The sequence below is a fragment of the Salvelinus sp. IW2-2015 genome, linkage group LG20, assembly GCF_002910315.2.
Source record: "Salvelinus sp. IW2-2015 linkage group LG20, ASM291031v2, whole genome shotgun sequence".
In the NCBI taxonomy this organism is placed as follows: Eukaryota; Metazoa; Chordata; class Actinopteri; order Salmoniformes; family Salmonidae; genus Salvelinus; species Salvelinus sp. IW2-2015.
This window is the reverse complement of record NC_036860.1, coordinates 47,569,286-47,586,774: the sequence shown is the minus strand read 5'-3', so window position 1 is coordinate 47,586,774 and position 17,489 is coordinate 47,569,286. Positions and strand designations below refer to the sequence as shown.

Sequence of the window (17,489 nt, the reverse complement as noted above, 5' to 3'; positions counted from 1 at the left end):
AGTGGGAAAAAACCTCACAATTAGACCAGGCATCAAAGGACATCACATACTCTATCAATCTTCTGTTCTAAGAAGACACAATAGAACCTGAAAGCCTCTATTCGTTCTCAGAAGTAGCATAGATCCACTTGATCAAGGTTGTGGGTTTCCAGTCTCTTTGCACTAATGAGCAAATATAGTGTACCACCACCATCCCCATCAGTGACTTTTGTTGAGCAGCAGAAACCGCACAGACTCAACTGTCATCTTTCAGTTGAAAAACAAACAAACAAACCAGAATAATTGGCTTTCCTAAATAATGTTCCTTGGGTAATGTATATGAGTGTGTTTCTCTAACAGGGTCTGGGTGTGTGTTTGTGTGTGTGTGCGTGTGTGCGTGTGTGCGTGTGTGCGTGTGTGCGGGACTTTGTGTTCCTTTTGTATTAGCGTCAGTATGGAAAATAAGGTCAGGACTCAAGGCCCGCAGAAAAATTACCCTTTCATAACGCAGCTGCCTGCTGAAACAAAAAGTGCTCTCTGTCATTTTCTGCTGTAGCTCAATCTGCCACAGGGTTGTATAGACTTAATTAGGACCAAAACTGTTCTCTCCTAGTGAGAGTGGGCAGGCAGGCATGGACAATCAACGCTAGCTGTTTTGTTTACTCTAATGACCAGTCCAGGCTCCGTTAACGCATCAAGGTTACTCAGAGATACTGTAAGTTATCATAGCTCTCATTCTTACTGCCTGGCAGAACAGAACAAAGCAGAACAGAATTGTGGTTTCATCATGGAGATACATACAGTACCATACTGAGGGGGTGGAGAGAGAGGCTTTTTTCTCTCTATTTTCACTGTCTTTTTAGACTTCCTCCCCCACAGTTTTGACAAGGATGCTCTCTATGTGTCAGCCACTGCAACATCCAGTGTTATGTAGGACAGTTTCACGCATTGTAGTTTAGAGAATGCCTATGAATTCCAGTAACGAACATGTGGTAAATGTACGGTATGTTTCATTTTACCTTTAAATAACCTCCAAATGGATTGTAATTATTGTAAGAGTATCAAAGCAAGGAATCAAGGACATGCAATATGTTGTGTTGCATCGCTTAATCAATTCTCATATCTCCTCCACCTCCCTCAATGTCACTGAGGGCTGTATTGTTAGATGTAACCAAGGAAACAAAGGAAACAGCGTAGGAATAGGACTGTTTTATCACATTTAAGGGRGTCTTCACAAATTAACCACAAGTCTCCATCTGTAATGGCATCCATCTGCACATTGTGACTGTCATTCAGACAGCGTCCAGTCAGTCCTTTCCTTCACACCTCTACCTTTCAACCATCATCTGCTTAGTCCCTTTAATAGCTCCTAATTGTCTCTGGAGAGAGAACATTTTCAATCCTCCAAGGTTACAGCTCAGTCCCTCTCCCTATCCTCCCCATCCTCTTGGCACTTTCCACTCTAAATCCTATTACCCTGGGAAGGTGTGCTCAACYATTTCATTATGTTTGACATTTTCCACCTCCACCAGTAACCCCCTCAGATCCTGCCTGGGACCCCAAACTTCCCATTTCTCAGAGGGAGGATAGTTACGGAACTAGAAGGTCCCAGTGTGTGGGATAGGGCCATACTACTGGTAATAACACCTGTAATGACGTTCATAGCCCATTTCACTGTCATTTCAGAAGACACAGAGTGATACAGACAGGCTCCTTGACAGTGGGACTCTGTCTCCAGTGAAGGATCTGATCTCCAGTGTTGGGGAGTAGTGAACTGCATGTAGTTGAACTAAATTCAAATCTAGGTAGTTCATTACTTTTTTGCCATGTAGCGGTATAACTAACTACTAACACACTACTTTWAAAAAAAGAAAAGAAAAAAAGATAATTTACTTTCTTTTTTGGCATCAGACTTGCCTAATTCTCACTTGAATTTTTTTGTTTTGTGTTTAATAGGCAAAATTACATTATGTTAACATGTGACCCCAAAGTTAACTGTTTTTGCAATTTATAGTCATTGACATTTCAGATTTGCATATTAAACTTGTTCAGTAGTTTGAATGTAGTGAATTACTTTTTCAAAGTAACTTTATATTTAAGTAAACTATATTTTTCTTAAGGGTAGCTTTAGTCTAGCTTAACTTCTCAGTGTTAAGTACTTGGTAGCTTGGTAAACTATCTTTTCAGAYTAGATTCCCAAAAACTGCTGATCACACATGCAAAACCACCCTGCTCCTCAGCCCCTCGTCATCCCATCCCTCCCAGGCAGAAAGCATGCATAATCAAAAAGTTCAATTAAAAAAGAAGAGGGAACAAAAAGCCCTTCATCTGGGATTCATGTGAGAGGGAAGGAGCCACGGCGGACAAAGTGTGACAACACAGCAAGCACTTAATGAAGCTGCAGCGCCTGGAGCCAGCGGCTAATTCTCTCCTCTGACGAGTCACGGAACGAACGGAACAGGACCACTGCATCCTGCCGTAAAACATAGGCTATTCGCTTATACGAMGGCCTCTAAAAATTTGCGACTTGAAATTGTGTTTTTGGCTCAAATATTGAAGTCTGTTTAATTCATCGTAATTAATGAGTAACTTAATATTGCGCTGTGATCTGAAATGCAGAAAGCTGAAACATCTCTGTGCTCCGCTGTGTGTTGGTTCTCTGTTGCAGAGACGTATGACTACGCAAATCCAATTTGAGTACTTAAGAGTCCTAAGCTAATCTGTCCCAGGGTGTGTATGTGTGTGTGTGCCTACGCGCACGCACACATGCAAGTAGGGGGAGTTGAGGTATTTCAGTGACTCATACACATTACCATTCAAAGGAGGCCAGTTCCAATCTAGGGGACATAATTGTTGTATATGAAGACAGTATGCAGTATCCCCCCCCCATTTGCCCTCAGAACAGCCTCAATTCGTCGGGGCATGGACTCTACAAGGTGTTTGAAGCGTTCCACAGGGACAAGTTGGCTGGATGTCCTTTGGGTGGTGGACCATTCTTGATACACACTGGAAAGTTTTGAGCATGAAAAATCCTGCAGCGTTAAAGTTTATTACGCTCCTAAATGACACCCACCATGAGTGACCACTATATTGGCCCAATAAGGCCAATATAAYAGAAAGAAAAACCCACACCAAACTTAAAGACAGGAGGCAAATCAAAAAGTGGAGCAAAATGAAAATAGAGAAGAACAGATACATTTTCTAGAAATCAAATAGGGAGTGCCAACTAAAGGTGTTAACCCCACACATCTCTCAAGAGAACTGGGCCAACCACTCTTAAATATCACTTGGGCCAGCACATGTGAAACACCTTCCCACTAACGAGATGACAAACCAGCACAGGTGTAACACATTCTGACTAACGAGGTGACACCAATCAGTGCGCCCCACGTGCTAACGTGCTAGAGTACAACCTCGAAATATAAATGGGCAAACAAAAGCATGTAACAAGTTCTTGACACAAACCGGTGTGCTTAGCATCTACTACCATACCCCGTTCAAAGGCACTTGAATATGTTGTCTTGCCCATTTACCCTCTGAATGGCACACATACACAATCCATGTCTCAATTGTCTCAAGGCTGTCTCCTCCCCTTCATCTACACTGATTGAKGTAGATTTAACAAGTGACATCAATAAGGGACCATAGCTTTCACCTGGTCAGTCTATGTCTGTCACGCTCGTTGATAGAAGGAGACCAAGGCGCAGCGTGGTAAGCGTACATCTTTCTATATTAAGATGAACACCAGCAAAACAACAAAAGAATAAACGAAAGTAATGTTCTGCAGGCTACCTAGTAACTGTGCAAAAACAAGATCCCACAAACTAGGGTGGAAAACAGGCTGCCTAAGTATGATTCCCAATCAGAGACAGCTGTCTATCGTTGTCTCTGATTGGGGATCATACTTAGGCAGCCTGTTTTCCACCTGAGTTTGTGGGATCTTGTCTTTGTATAGTTGCTGTTTAGCGCTACAGAGCTTTACGTTCGTTTATATTTTGTTGTTTTTTGGTGTTCATCTAATAAAGTACGATGAACACTTTCCACGCTGCGCTTTGGTCTCATTCAATTGACGACGGACGTAACAATGTCATGGAAAGAGCAGGTGTTCTTAATGTTTTGTATACTCAGTGTATGTCTTGTTCTCTAGACCAGAAAAGTGGACTAAGATAAAAAATAAAGCATGTGATGTGTGCATAATAAATATTTTTAGGATCCTAGCGCTCCAGTTTCCTGGTTCCCCTGGGATGATAATATTTCCAGCCTGCACCTAAAACAGACGAATGGGGACTTAGTGAGGTCATTCTCATTCCTCAGTCACATCAGTTCGCTTCCTGATCTGAACCAGTCTCTGTTGTTCTCTTTCGGTCAGAAGCTAGGTGGGTCAGGCCATTGTGTTCCAGCCAAATAGAATGTCATTCTATTCTATTTATATGGTTCCACCTCCCTAGACAGGATGGACAGCTCACCATTATCCACTTTGGGGGTGGAAAAACTCTTCGAAGGCATAGCAAAAAAGAAGAACTGTCAAAGAGTCTACAACCTATCCAACTGTACACTGGGAGAGAGTAAGAGGGGAGCTCCAGTACTTCTCAATTTGATTGAACATTGAATGGAATAGATAGCCTGAGTGCCATCATGGACTGCTCATAGTTAGTGTCTTCTTCACAAATCAACCTCACATACGAGCCAGCAACGTGTGGTCAATGTGTGATGCATCTTATCCATTTAGAATTCATCTTAGGGTTTGTGTAACGACAGGCTAACAAGAGGGAGCCACTCCCACACTGTGTGGACAGTGTGACCATACAGATGTAGGATCTTAATTTGAGTCAGTTTGCTACAGCAGGAAAACTTTCCTGCAGCAACAGGAAACGTGAATTATTATGTGGATTATAATTCATGAACATTTTTGAAGGGGTTGCAAAAAAATTGTAAGGGAAAATCAAGTCTGAAATGTCAAAGTGGAATCGACAAACTGCAGATTGCATTGGGCAGACAAAAAAAAGCCTTTATTGAGAGGAGAGGAGGGGAGCCTATGCTTGGTTTTTAATCAAATATAAAATTTTAACAATTCTGTGTTTCTAAATACGAAGTATGCAGGCACCAAATGCACATTAAGCTACTCTTGTTCCATGCGCATACTGGCGCAGTGTGCATCACAGCTGGATAGGCTGCATTTCCGCTGACAAAAATCATGCCATAACCAACTGCGTTACTGCTAAAACCAGCTTTTGGTTGGTCTTAAATATCCCTATCAGCACTGCATGAAATTAGCACTTTGGATCATCTTTTTAAGGACACACATCAAATATTTCCACCCCACCAATCTGAGCACAAGCTAGCTGATATAAGACAGGTAAGATGCCAGTGCGGCAGTATTTACATGACGAAAATAACGTGTTTGCCGCCTTAACGCCAGCCGAAAATAGAGCCCTACAAGTTTAAAATGTCCGGCATTGCAGGACATCTCTCTCTCTCTCTCTCTCTCTCTCTCTCTCTCTCTCTCTCACACTCTCTCTCTACCTTCATTTAGACAGAGAATAATGTTCTCACATCTGTCACTCACCAGAGAAGAGGGAACGAAGACTATTAAGGTTGGTGAGTGTAAACTTCACCAATGCAAAGTCAATATTAAACAAATCACAGATTCATTTAAATTGACTTACTGAAATTCAGAAGACATGTCTCTCAGAGGATCGCGAATCAGGTATCTTCCCCCGGGCAGCTCTCAGTAAAAGTCTGGTCTGGGCGGGTCCAGGTCGTCTTTTATCAGATGGGAAATTCCCTAATGCTTTCCCACTAAGGAATGCGGCACCGGTGTCTCCCTCGCAGACCTTCACTGATCCTTCTTGTGATGCCAAATTGTTGTGGAAATTCTTACACACGGACACTCGAAGTCAATCTTAAATTAATCATTGTTTATTGTCAGCACCCTGGAGAGGTTCCAACAAACTTGATGCACCATAGTGAACGTCTGTCAGGAGCTCTAACGGGGCAGTCCCGTTTAGTTCCCTTATATACTGGTTACAGACACGTTACATGGGCATAGTTCCGGCATGTGTCTGGCACCGTCTCCTTTCTTAACTTATAGAACATATTCCGGGCATTCTGCCAAATAGTCTAAAGGAGGTATGTCATGACCGCCCACCGTCATATCTTTGCCAGGCACAGGCAGGAACCAAGGATTGTTAATGACACCAAAGACAAGATGCACAAAGTAACATTTCCTTCACACCAGTTATAATTTTAAAATATACATCTACAAAAGCTAATTAGAAAGAACAACGCGATTAATGACAATGTTAAAAGCTTCAATGAAAATCTATATGAATCAGGATTAAACAACTAAAAAACAGACAAACAGCCACTGGGGATCCTAAACACCCTTTTGGCCACTCTTCCCAGGCTGGGCAGAGATCTAAAGTAGTGTTTTTATTTTTCTATAGGGAGGCCCTTCTGGTTTTTAGGCAAATTAACCCAATCAAAACGGAAAGCTTCTTGAACGTGGGAATATGCCAGGCCTATTGGGCCAAAATCAATTATGGCTTATTGGGCCAAAATCAATAATGGCCTATTGGGCCAAAATCAATTATGGCCTTTTGGGCCAAAATCAATTATGGCCTTTTGGGCCAAAATCAATTATGGCCTATTGTATAGACAACAGAACAAAAATTAACAGAACGTTTAATAGCATGTGCACATAGTAAGCACACCAACATACTTTCGGGATACGTGTCTTCAGATTCCACAATGATTCTTTAGTTGTGGGCAATACATCACCACACTCCCTCTCTTGCTCTTGGTCCTCACCTTGATTTAGCYCCTGTGTGGTTTATCAGTTTCTTTATGAAAATATTTAGCGAACTCCATGACAGTAGCTAAAGCAAGGGGCTATAATAACAGCACACAAGAAGAATACAAATGCATGCTGGGCCGAGCCTGCTCTGAGCTCATGAAGTGAGCGCTACTTTAGCACTACTGGAATGAAATTGGAGCCTCTGAGAATCTCGCTCCACGCTCCAGTCAAATTGGGCATGCTCCGCTCCTCGCTCCACTCACATATTCTGATATAAACAAAAAATATTTGCAGATGATCTCCTGTTATACCTGACCAATATAAAAAACGTAATGGCCCCCTTGCTAAAAATATTTTCAGAATACTCTAAAATCTCAGGAAATAATATGAACGTGGAAAAAAACTAAATAATGTCAATAGGAAAAATAAAATGAATAACTTATGAGTAACTTATGACGATCCTCCCACTCTGTCTGCCGAATTCTTTCTCTTTGCTCTTGTTTTCCTTAATAGGATGTCGGTGGGCGGAGCCGAGAGGGTCGTCAGCGAAATGGGACACACCGGGGCTCGGGTGAATACACCTTTCCCCCATACATTGAAGGGACTCTCTCCATGCAGACACACTGTTGTTTTTTATTCTGGCATTTTGGGTCTTCTTTGTGTGCACTTGTTTTGGCACCTCTCAACATCCCTCATTATCACCATCTTTGCACACATCCACTCACGACACTAGTAAATACACACACCATTGTTAATTGTATATAGTTTACTTTATTTAATAAATATGTTTGTTATTTCTTTATCTCCGCGTTGTCTCCCTCTTTGTTACGGGTTATGATCCAGTTCGTAACATGAGCTACAGCAATCCTTCAAGTGGACCAGAAAAATATAAAATACTTAGGATGTGTAATAAGTAACAACAAACATATAAAGATAACTTTATCACATTACTTAACAATACGAAAGCAGATCTAATTAAATGGAACAATCTTCCCATAAATCTTACAGGTAGAATAAACCTCTTGTCATGTCGTGTGTGTAGGTGGCAGGGAAGTCAGGCGCAGGAGAATCAAACTTGGTATAAGTTTAGAGTAGTTTAGAGTGGAGTAGTTTAATAACAAGTACAAGAACCCGTCGCGCACCAATCCATAAATCACGAGCATAACAACAAACAATCTCTGACAAGGACATGAGGGGAAACAGAGGGTTAAATACACAACATGTAATGAATGAGATTGGAACCAGGTGTGTAGGAAGACAAGACAAAACCAATGGAAAATGAAAAATGYATCAATGATGGCTAGAAGACCGGTGACGTCGACCGCCGAGCACCGCCCGAACAAGGAGAGGCATCGACTTCGGCAGAAGTCGTGACACCTCTTCAGAGTGGCATGGCTCATATTTTTCTCGGCAATAACAATTACCCCACCGAAGACATTCTTTAAAAAAGTATTCTCGGTCACAACAGACTTGATATGGGCAAATAAATCTCATAGAAGAAAAAGTTATGTTTTATATCTTCCTAAGTCTGAGGGTGGTTTTAACCTTCCAGACTTAGAATTGTATCAACTCACTACCAAAGTATTCACTAGGAACACTAAAGAGAAACAATGGGAACATACTGAATATGTGCACGCTCATTCCCAGAACCTTTTCACATGTCTATTTTCAAAGGATAAAGCTAAGAACATTAACAACTGCATAGTTAAGAACACTAGAACAATATGGAAGAAAATGAAACGTATTCTACTAGAACCAATATCACTCTCTAAAAACACAACCCTCAGAATTCACCGATAAAATGAAGGCATAGAAACCGCAAAAAGACTTGGTAATAGGAAATACATGTATTTCTATTACGGCATTAAAAAGCAATTTTGGACTGACCAATGTAGATTTTTTCAAATGAAACAACATTTTGATTTGAAATATTTTGGGCATCAGCGCAATCTTGAGGGAATCCTATTTGAGTCAGAAAAGGGTCTTCATATGATAGGTAAGATATACAAAACCTTGCGAGAGCCTATCCAACTGACAATCTCTGACAAAAACAAAAACAAACTATTGGAACCAAGTACTGATATTGGCACAAGACGGAAGGAATGTTGAAACATAGAGAATCACTGAAGACAGGGGAGCATGAACATCTACCATCTACCCCCCCCGCATGATTTGTTCTCTTTGAATAAACCTATTTTCCCACCCTGATTTGCTTTGGGGTTTGTGTTATTGAAGAGTAACATCAACCGCTAACATTTGATGCCGTGACCAGAATGAATTGGTCTGAAAAACAACAAGAAAAAAGTAATCAACTGTGTGTTGATCCAGAAGAAAGAGAGAAGGCTGAGGGCAACCCACTTTGGGAGTCAACTCTTAATCTCCTGATTTTTGGCATAATTGCTGGGTGAGTTTAGACCAATATAATTTTAAAAGAACCAAATCAGGTTAAAATGTGTGCATGCAATGAGTTAAACGTATCTGTGATGTATAAGGGTTCAAGTCCTTTGTTCTATTACAGAGTTTAGTCCTTTGTATGCTCGGTTAGTGGTTTGAGTCCTCTGTTACAGGTTTGTTAAATCTCTATTATAGGGGTTCAAGTCCTCTATTAAAAGGTTTGAGGCCTCTGTTTTTGTTTTGTGAAACCTTCTTGTTGCATTGAAGTGAGTTGCTAGTTGAGAAGCAATTTTTACACGTGTGGGAAATGAAAGCCTTGTGAGCAGCATTCAACAAGCTTTGAGGTGAACACAAGTTTTTATGGGTAACCAGGGTCAACAGAAACAATTTGTGTTCTAGAAGATAATAGAGGTTCAAGTCCTCAAAAGAGGTTATACCCACACACACACCACACACCCCACCAACACACACACACACCACCACACACAACACCACACCACACACACACCACACACACACACACACACACCACACACACCACACAAACACACACACACACACCACCACACACCAACACACCACACACATGCACCATCACCACACACACACACACACACACACACACATTGGGGTTAAATAAATATATAAATATATAAACATAGAGATATATATTATACAACTTTTGAAGTTAATGTAATGCCATTGTTAAGTGAGAAAACCCCTCTGGAAAAGGGAGGAACAGCTCCTCCGGATGTGAGCATGAAAAATATTTTAAATTCACTGTCTAGTGATATGAAGAACCATTTCAAAGTAGAGAAGTGTAGGCAAGAGATAATAAAGAAATATTCRGTCATTGTTGACAAAGATGGAATATGGAATCTGTCTGATATACAAAAAGTTTGGGGGAAAATACAGAGAATGTCTAACTCGTTGACAAAAACAAGATGGACTTTCACGGTATTAGCCGAAGTAAGGAAGAGGGATGAGACATTGCAGAGAGATAAAGATAGTTTGAAAGCTCTTGGTGAACAGATAAAAACCTTGAAAGGCAAATTCAACAATTACAGGAGGCAAGGGTGGCAGACTTGACCCCCACCTGTGGACCCTTTGTTCCCTCAATCTACCCTCAGGCTGAGTTGCGCAAGGATGATCGGGTTTTAAGGATCTGGTCAGCATTGCCTGGCTTTGAGTCAACAGATTCTGACAGCGGTGATGAACGATGTCTTAAGCCAACCAGAACAACCTCCAGTGACAGTAATCACACCTAAATCAGCATCTCCAAAACAGTTGGATGAATGGTCAAACATGTTGAAACATCCACGAGAAGTGGGTATGAAAACATGCGACCCTTTGAAGCGTTATAAGAAACTCTACAATCTACATCCTTATGATGGGTTACAGTACTTAGCCTTRGTTTTGAACAACCGTGAACATCGTATACTTGAAGAAAAGGTTTATGGAGCTGTGTGTYGTGAAGAGCATGATGTGTCCGATGGATGGAGAGCCATACATGTTTTAAGGGAGAGATAACCAAATGTGTTCAAAACCGAAAGAACCGTTTGTTAAATTTAAGGAAAGGTTTAGAGCAGAGGTGGTTAGACATAGTGGGTTACCCGACATGGAAGATGAAGATACACTCAATTCCTCCAAAAATGGGGCAATCACTCATCAGCTGATGCAATCCATACATGATGATTTGCAAAAAATCCACAACTACTGATTGGTAGAGACAAAACTACAGTGACATCATCGACAGGTTGTCACGACTGGACAGAGACATCAATCAACATAATAAACCGTCTGTTATCAGAGTTGTGCAGGTTCCGAGTGAAACCAACAATGTTCAGAAAAAGAAAAACCTGGTGTATGTCATTATTGCGGGATGTCTGGTCACTGGCAACGAGAATGTAGGAAAAGAAAATGTGTTGTGGCCAGGAGAAGAAGGGTCCGTCTAAGGGAAAATGGAATCAAGACAACAGCCCCAAACGACACAATGCTGACGCAGAAATGTAAGAAGCTCTCTCCGGCTCAGCAGTAGAGTTTGCTGGATGCTGTGGAGGGAAACTAATAGACCCACTCTTACGCCCCATCTCAGCTGGTGTACATATGAAATCGGATGGAATATATGTGAACATGATGGTTAATAACTTTGCAGTAGTTTTTTGTAGATACGGGTGCTGAAGTCACTGTAATTCCCATATCTTAATCAAAACATATACAGTTGAAGTCGGAKGTTTACATACACTTAGGTTGGAGTCATTAAAACTCGTTTTTCAACCACTCCACAAATATCTTGTTAACAAACTATAGTTTTGGCAAGTCGGTTAGGACATCTACTTTGTGCAAGACACAAGTAATTTTTCCAATAATTGTTTACAGACAGATTATTTCACTTATAATTCACTGTATCGCAATTCCAGTGGGTCAGAAGTTTACATACACTAAGTTGACTGTGCCTTTAAACAGCTTGGAAAATTCCAGAAAATGATGTCATGTATTAGAGCTTCTGGTAGGCTAATTGACATCATTTGAGTCAATTGGAGGTGTACTGTATTCAAGGCATACCTTCAAACTCAGTGCTCTTTGCTTGACATCATGGGAAAAATCAAAAGAAATCATCCAAGACCTCAGCAAAAAAATTGTAGACCTCACCAAGTCTGGTTCATCCTTGGGAGAAATTTCCAAATGCCTGAAGGTACCACGTTCATCTGTACAAACAATAGTATGCAAGTATAAACACCATGGACGCGCAGCCGTCCATACCACTCAGGAAGGAGACGCGTTCTGTCTCCTTAAGATGAACGTACTTTCGTGCGAAAGGTGCAAATCAATCCCAGACAACAAGCAAAGGACCTTATGAAGATGCTGGAGGAAACAGGTACAAAAGTATCTATATCCACAGTAAAACGAGTCCTATGTCGACATAACCTGAAAGGCCGCTCAGCAAGGAAGAAGCCACTCTTCAAAACCACCATAAAAAAGCCAGACTACGGTTTGCAACTGCACACTTTTTGGAGAAAATGTCCTCTGGTCTGATGAAACAAAAATATAACTGTTGGCTATAATGACCATCGTTATTGTTTGGAGGAAAAAGGAGAAGCTTGCAAGCCGAAGAACACCATCCCAAACACCATGAACACGGGGGGGGGGGCAGGGCACATCATGCAGAGGGACTGATGCACTTCACAAAATAGATGGCATCATGAGAGGAAAATTATGTGATATATTGAAGCAAACATCTCAAGACATCAGTCAGGAGGTTAAAGCTTGGTCGCAAAATGGGTCTTTCCAAACGGACAATGACCCCAAGCATACTTCCAAAGTTGTGGCAAAAAGCTAAGGACAACAAAGTCAAGATATTGGAGTGCCATCCAAAAAGCCCTGACCTCAATCCATTACAAAATGTTGTGGCAGAACTGAAAAAGCGGGTGTGACAAAGAGGCCTACAAACCTGACTCAGTTACACCAGCTCGTCAGGAAGAATGGGCCAAAATTCCCCCAACTTACTGTGGAGCTGTGGAAGGCTACCAGAAATGTTTGACCAAGTTAAACAATTAAATGCAATCCTACCAAATAACTAATTGTGTGTATGTAAGACTTCTGACCCACTGGAATGTGAAAATAATAAAACCTGAAATAAATCAGTCTCTACTATTATTCTGACATTTCACATTCTTAAAATAAAGTGGACGGGAATTTTTACTAGGATTAAATGTCAGGAATTGTGAAAAACTGAGTTTAAATTAGTTGACTTAAGGTGTATGTAAAACTTCCAACTTCAACTGTATGTCTTCAGTACACGGGCAAGAAGATTGAGCGAGCAACAGGATGTGGGGAGGGAGGAGGGGCCGGGGGGGGCAGAGGGTGCGGATGGAAGGGAGGGGGGGCCCAGATATGAAACAAATCAAACCATTATCAATTTCTATTGGTCCAATGAAGATTGATGCAGGGGTGTGGATAGGCTCATTTGAACGACCTATTTTAGGCCTTGATGTTATTATGCAACTTGACTCTACACTGAACATTTCTGAAGGGAAGGTGACATGGAAAATTAGACAACTGCAGCGATCTACAGTTCAGAACCATCCTATTTGGACTACGGAGAAAAATGGGTGCGGAACTTTGGATATGAAACCAGTGTGCTTGACAGGTGCTGCCCCAACTTGCATAAAACAATATCCCATAGCAAAGAAGCTATGGCCAATACTTAAGTAGTGGAGGCTCCTAACATCATCATACAACGTGGCACACCATGTYATCCAGCTACTCTGATGCTTCCTCCAGATACCACATTACTTGAACACGACTGTTGTGAGTTGGTTTTGGATCAGCTCTCTGATGGGTTTATGAAGAATCTGTTGGAAAACCCGGAGTTTATCTTATACACAGACGGTTCAAGCATTGTGGAGGGGGGGGTGAAGAAGGCAAGCTGGGCAGTTACTACAATGGACAATGTMATAGTGACAGACACGTTACCCTCAGGAGCATCAGCCCAGGTGGCGGAATTGGTGGCTTTGACAGAAGCACATAAACAAGCTGAAAGAAAAACAGCAAATATCTACAGACTTGAGATATGCTTTTGGTGTTACCCATGATTTTGGAAAAATATGGAAAAARAGAGGATTCATGACATCACTGGGAGCTCCTCTGAAGAATGGARCAGAGGTGATGGCTCTACTGAATGCTCTCCAGTTACCTGGACAAGTTGCAATTTTGAAAATGAAAGCACATGGAAAAATCTTTACAGATGAGAGTAAAGGTAATGATCTGGCTGACAGAGCTGCCATGGCGGCTGCCAAGGGAACACCTCTGTCTCCTAAACTGATTAGGAAAAACACCTCAGATGCATTGCCTARGGTAGGTATTATGAAGTATACGGGCAACACATAACAAAATCACAGGGTTGAGTCCGTTTGAGGTCGTCACAGGTCGACCCATGTCACTACCAGGCACGTTAGATTTGAGAAAAGCAGACGTTCACTTTATGCATCCCGCATACCTAGGGGTTGCCGTTTTGCCTCTCCTTCTTTTTGTGCTCTGCCGGAAACGGGATTTTTCACAATAGTTTATATGTAATGAAGGTGACCGGTACTCTCTAAAAGTGTCGGTCGCCCCACCGCGTGGATTATCGAGGGCTTGAATGACATAACGGTTAAGAATCGTTATCGCTTCCCCTTATGTCGTCAGCCTCGAGATTTTGCAGGGAGCCAGGTTCTTTACTAAGTTGGACCTTCGTAACGCTTACCATCTCGTACGCATCAGAGAGGGGGACGAGTGGAAAACGGCGTTTAACACTCCCGTTAGGGCATTTGAATTACCGGGTTCTGCCGTCGGGTCTCGCTAATGCTCCAGCTGTTCTTTCAGGCATTAGTTTAATGATGTACTGAGAGACATTCTGAACATTTTTGTTTTCGTTTACCTTGACGAAATCCTGATATTTTTCAACCGTCATCGAGATTCATGTTCAGCACGTTCGACGTGTACTCCAGCGCCTTTTTAGAGAATTGTCTCTACGTGAAGGCTGAGAAGTGCGCCTTTTCATGTCTCCTCTGTCACATTTCTCGGTTCTGTTATTTCCGCTGAAGGCATGTCAGATGGATCCGCTAAGGTCCAGGCTGTCAGCGATTGGCCCGTCCCTAAGTCACGTGTCGAGTTGCAGCGCTTTCTCGGTTTCGCTAATTTCTATCGGCGTTTCATTCGTAATTTCGGTCAAGATGTGGCTGCCCCTCTCACAGCTCTGACTTTGTCAAGACTTGCTTTAAGTGGTCCGGTTCCGCCCAGGGAGCTTTTGATCTCCTCAAGAAGCTGTTTTAACATCCGCCCTATCCTTGTTACTCCTGACGTCACTAAACAATTCATTGTCGAGGTTGACGCTTCAGAGGTGGGCGTGGAGCCATTCTGTCTCAGCGCTTCCACTCTGACGATAAGGTCCATCCTTGTGCTTACTTTTTTTCTCATCGCCCTGTCGCCATCGGAGCGCAACTATGATGTGGCTAACCGCGAACTGCTCGCCATCGCTTAGCCATAGGCGAATGGCGACAGTGGTTGGAGGGGGCGACCGTCCCTTTTTGTGCTTTGTGTTGGACTGACCATACCAGAACCTTGAGTACATCCGTTCTGCCTGCCAAACGACTTAATGCACGTAACAGCTCGTTGGGCGCTTGTTTTTCGCATCGTTTCGAGTTCGTGATTTTCCTATCGCCCGGGGAAATTAAGAACACCAACCAGCCTTAGCCTTATCCCGTTCTTTTAGTTCTTCTGTGGCTTCTACCGACCCGAGGGGATTCTCCTGAAGGGCGTGTTGTCGGGTTGACTGTCTGGGGAATTGAGAGACAGGTAAAGCAAGCACTCACTCACACTGCGTCGCCGAGCGCGCTGTCCTATGTAACCTTCTGTTCGTTCCTGTCTCTACTCGTCTGGCTGTTCTCAGTGGGCTCACTCTGCCAAGTTAGCTGGCCCCGGCGTTCGGGGTACGCTTGCTTCTTTCGCCAGCGGTTTTGGTGCCTACTCAGGAGCGGACACAGTACGGCTCGTTTCGTGGCTGCTTGTTCGGACTGCGCGCAGACTAAGTCAGGTAACTCCTCCTCCCTGCGGTCGTCTCAGACCGCTTCCCATTCCTTCTCGACCATGGTCTCACATCGCCTTAGACTTTATTACCGGTCTGCCTTCGTCTGCGGAAGACTGTGATTCTTACGGTTATCGATAGGTTCCTAAGGCGGCACATTTCATTTCCCCTCGCTAAGCTTTCTCTAAAGGAGACGGCACAAATCATCATTGAGAATAGTGTTCAGAATTCATGGCCTCCCGTTAGGACGCCGTTTCAGGACAGAGGTCCGCAATTCACGTCACAGTTTTGGAGGGAGTTCGTTCGTTTAATTGGTGCTTCCCGTCAGTCTCTCTTCCGGGTTTCATCCCCAGTCTAACGGTCAAGCAGCAGAAGGGCCAATCAGTCGATTGGTCGCATATTACGCAGCCTTTCGTTTCGAAACCCTGCGTCTTGGGCAGAACAGCTCCCCTGGGCTGAGTACGCTCACACTCGCTTCCTTCGTCTGCTTACCGGTCTATCTCCGTTTCAGAGTAGTCTTGGTACCAGCCTCCCTCTGTTCTCGTCCCAGCTCGCCGAGTCCAGCGTTCCTCCGCTCAGGCTTTTGTCCAACGTTGTGAGCGCACCTGGAGGAGGGTCAGGTCTGCACTTTGCCGTTACAGGGCGCAGACTGTGAGAGCCGCCAATAAACGTAGGATTAAGAGTCCCTAGGTATTGGTCCGCGGTCAGAGAGTGTGGCTTTTCCACTCGTAACCTTCTCCCTTACGACCAGCTTCCTCGCAAGTTTACTCGGCGGTCATTGGTCCGTTCCGTGTCTCTCAGGTCGTCAAATCCTATGTAGCTGTGCCGACTGCTTCTTCCGCAAATCTTCGTCGCCGTCCACCCTTGTCTTCCATGTCGCTCTTGTGTCAAGCCTTTTCTTCGCGCCCCTCATCGTTTTCGTCTTCCCTCCCTCCCCCCGTCCTTGGTCGAGGGCGCTCCTATTTACACAGGTACGGAAGATCATAGGACATGCGTTCCCGGTTTGGGTGGAGCAGTGGTACATCCAGGTAATAGTTGGATTGGGAGGTTATCGGTCCTGCAGGAGAGGAGTTGGGTTGCCAATCTCGGGACGTGCAGGACCGGGTATCTGATATCGATGATTTCCTTCGTTGCCCAGGGGTTTCCTCCTTCGGAGTGCGCCAGGAGGCGCTCGGTGAATGGGGGGCTAACTGTCATGTTTTGTCTTTGATCATGTCTTGTCCCTGTGCTTCCCTCTGCTGGTCTTATTAGGTTCTTTCCCTCTTTCTTCTTCTCTCTCTCTCTCCCTCTCTCCCTCTCCCGCTCTCTCTCTCTATCGTTCCGTCCTGCTCCCAGCTGTTTCTCATTCTCCTAACGACCCTCATTTACTCTTTCACACCTGTCCCCCTATTATTGCCTCTGATTAGAGTCCCTATTTCTCCCTCTGTTTTCGCGCTTCTGTTCCTTGTCTGGATTTCTGTTTGATGTTTGCTGTTCCTGTGTCCTTGTTCCGCCCTGTCGTGTTCTTTTGCCTTCTTCAGATGCTGCGTGTGAGCAGGTGTCTATGTCAGCTACGGCCAGTGCCTTCCTGAAGCGACCTCGCAGTCTGTGGTCGCGTCTCCAGTCGTTCCTCTCTCATTGACGAGAGGATTTCAGTTTCCTGTTTTGGAATTTACCATTGATAATATCCAGGAGAATCATTATTTGTTTTATACTGGAATAAAGACTCTGTTACTATTACGGTCGGCTTTTGGGTCCTCATTCACCACAAACATG

At 43.3% G+C, this 17,489-nt stretch overlaps 1 protein-coding gene across 1 annotated transcript in view; it reads right to left on the bottom strand.

The window, feature by feature from the left end:
• gria3a (glutamate receptor, ionotropic, AMPA 3a) overlaps positions 1-17,489 on the bottom strand; it is a 128,016-nt gene that overhangs the window by 23,672 nt on the left and 86,855 nt on the right. The window lies entirely within an intron of this gene.